The sequence below is a fragment of the Cupressus sempervirens genome, chromosome 4, assembly GCF_028749045.1.
Source record: "Cupressus sempervirens isolate cs-2001-9-10 chromosome 4, ASM2874904v1, whole genome shotgun sequence".
Classification (NCBI taxonomy): domain Eukaryota; kingdom Viridiplantae; phylum Streptophyta; class Pinopsida; order Cupressales; family Cupressaceae; genus Cupressus; species Cupressus sempervirens.
The window spans coordinates 322530616-322534311 of NC_143121.1; positions in this window are offsets into that span (position 1 = coordinate 322530616).

The following is a 3696-nucleotide window of genomic DNA, read 5'->3' on the forward strand; positions in this document are numbered from 1 at the left end:
GGGATGCACTACACTTGTACATTGCAAACAATCTCAAGAAAATGGTCTGTCATTAAGATGGGATGGTGTTGCATCGTTGGTTAAAGAAGCTCATCATAATGGAGATCCCAATGTTATGCCAATGGTACTTGATCTAATATATGGCTTAAGAGATACAAAGGTATGCATAAGATTACTAATCATGAGACATAAGTTTAATATCAACTCACAAATCAATGAGAAGATTCTTGACATGTTTGAATAATTTTAGGTCAAACACCTCAAAGCTCTGTACTACCATGGCTATAAATTTCGCACAAAAAAGTTAGATGAAATGAAGAAAATGTGTGATTTCAGGATAAGTGTTGTCTTCGCGGTCACCAATATTTCATATAGAACTGACATACATCCTCAACAATCTAAAAATCGATACTATGACATTTTGGATGATATACTTGAGTGTGACTTTGATTCATTCAAAATAGTTCTATTTTTCATCAACTGGTTTAGGTTACGACTGAATCAAAATGATCTCGATAGGACTGTTACTGAACACGACAGTGGATTTACTATGATTAATACAAGGTCATTTGATCTAGGTAGAGATGAGCCCTATGTTCTTCAAAGTCAATGTGAGCAAGTGTTTTACTTTGGTGTTCCAGACAAACCAAGTTGGTCATTTGTTGTTAGACATGACCCAAGAGGAAGGCCAATAAAGTATGATGTGATCGAAGAAGAAGATATTGAAGAAGCACAAGAGGAAGTAAATGATTATCAGGAATGATAGTTACCTAGCGATGAAGAAGAAGAAGATGGTGATGATTTTGGTCATGCTAATGATAATGGTGATAATGATGATGATGATGTTGATGACGATCATGATCATGGTGATGATGGTCATGATGATGATAGTGATCAAGAGGATGATGATGGTGATGAAGATGGTGGTGGTGATGATGATGATCAAAGTGACAAGCTCGATGATGATGATGATGATGATGACATGGATGAAGATCATGATGATCAATGAAATCTTCAGATATGATCAATGTCAACTATGATAGGGTCTTGTATGACCAAATATTTCTTTCCAAACCATATGTGCACATACAAACATTAAGTAGAACATGTCAAATTTTTTTTTAGATATAACAATTAGTTACGCTAAATTTTTAACTAAAGACAAATGATTTACATATACAATCTACTTTATTATTAATATTTTTTTGGGTAAGTCTATTACTTTAATTTCGCTGATGATTTCTAAGACTTACTAATTTTTTTCACAGGTGATATGGATGCACCATCTCAGACACCTTCAATAGAGGTAAACATTAATTATTGTAAATTGTAATGTTAATATAGAAACAAATGTCCTATTATTATGTTCTTTTCTTTATGGATTTGGAGTTATTTTGGTGAAAGTATATGAATATTTGATGTCACAAATGATAGGAAAAAGCTACAATGATCGCTAATCAAATGCAATTTGAAATACGAGCATCATATCTACATGACATTGGCCTTAGTACTAACCCTATATTCAACACCCAAAAAATTATGCAAAGATACACTAATGAGCTTGTTAAAATTATCATCAAGGGTGACAAAAGTGAGGAGAAAGAGGCACTAAGAATAGAATTGGACCACAGAATCCAATCTTTGAAAGTAAGCAGTAATAGAAGTTCAATAGATATTAATCTTTTATAGTATCTTATGGATCATGATCTCTAATTTTATGTGTTCTTGTATAGACATATGTGCCAGTTGTGAGGTCACATGGTGAACATGGTCAGGATTGTTGCGCAGTACCTTCGTGTAAGTAACACTTTGTTTGTTTTGATCAACATTATAACACTTACCTTTTTTTCTGTGGATGTTTCTCACTAGTATCCCATTTGATATTTATCCATTGAAAATGTCTTTGCTAACAATATTCTATTCTTCAGCTCATGATGAAGTGCAGACTCCTCCTTCAGTTGGCGGTCCACTATTGTTTGCTGCATTGTTGGCAACAAGGACTACGCAAACATCATCGCTTTGCCCAGTACAACCGGTAAAACATCATTTTGCTATATTTTGTAATGTGTTATATTTTGTAATGTCTTTCTACAAGTTGATGAACAACGAAGTAGCATATTAGTGCTTAAATGATGTCTACAGAAGCTTGCATACACACAAACACATGCATACACACACCATGCATACATACATACATACATATACATATACATATACATATACATATACATATACATATACATATACATATACATATACATATACATATACATATACATATACATATACATATACATATACATATACATATACACATACATACATACATACATACATACATACATACATACATACATACATACATACATACATACATACATACATACATACATACATACATACATATATATATATATATATATATATATATATATATATATATATATATATATATATATATAGCCACACATAGAGAGACATGGACATAGGGAGGGAGGTAGACCAACAGAGAGCACTACTAAAATTGTCATTTAATTATATGATGTTTTAGTTGATAGAGCAATAGAGAGCAGTACTACTAAAGCTGATCCATTTCCTGGAGTAGTTCGTGTGATTAGTACTGGTTCGTATGGAGGGACATTGTTGCTGAATAAGAAAACTATGTTTCCATTAAGAGAATGAAAACTTCCAAGTGCTTTAAAATTGATATTATTTAAAGTGTAAATTTAGTTTACCTTTACATTACTCATTTTGGACTGATAAATCCTTTATGTTTTTGTAGGTAATAATGCTTTCTTTGAACATCTTTTTCATATGACATTGAGACTATTTGGACCCACCATACGTAAAAGGTACGTAGTTTCATATCATTGCTACATAATTTTTGTTTTCTTCTATTTATTGTAATATATTAAAGTTATTAATCTAACAATCTATTTGTTTTTAAAAAGGTGGAATTTACAAGTTGTGGAATTAAAAAATCAGCTGATTGCATCCATTGAGGAGAAATTTAGGAAATTTTTTTTTGATAGTGGCCTACTTCTGAAAAGAGCATCAAAGCATATAAAGACTATGAGGGATCAATATAGAAGGGCTCTTAAGGATAACCCAAAGTACAACCATCCTCCTATGATTCCACCAATGGAGTGGAATTAAATAATAGAAGATGCAAAGGAGAAAAGACTACGTGAAGATAGAGATAATGAAGCAGCATAGGGCAAAAAGAGGTATGTCATTATAGTATTAAGTACATTGTAATCATGCACTAATTATTGATATTTGTAAATATATAATCTAAGATGTTTGAAATTGTTCATAGATTGTAGGACACATCCGTGGGTACAAAAGCGAGAATAGAAAAGGTTGGCCAACACAAACTTGGCTCTGGTGGTTATATGAATCTGCAGTCTCGAGTTGTAAGTAGAGCAATGAATTTTGTATTTTTTTGTTAATATAATGTTGCAAATAGTTTTGTTTAATGAAACCATACATGGAAAACTGACATTATCAAGCAAAAAACATAGGGCACAGATTTCAATGTGGAGGTCACAGATGAAGATAGAAAAATTGCCTTGAAGGAAGGCTATAAAGTTGTGGTTGCACGCCTATGTGAAGAATTTGTAAGCCTTGCTCAACAATCTAGAGCACCAAATGATATCTCACAGGTAAATTGGTTAGATGAAAAGTAAATGAAAT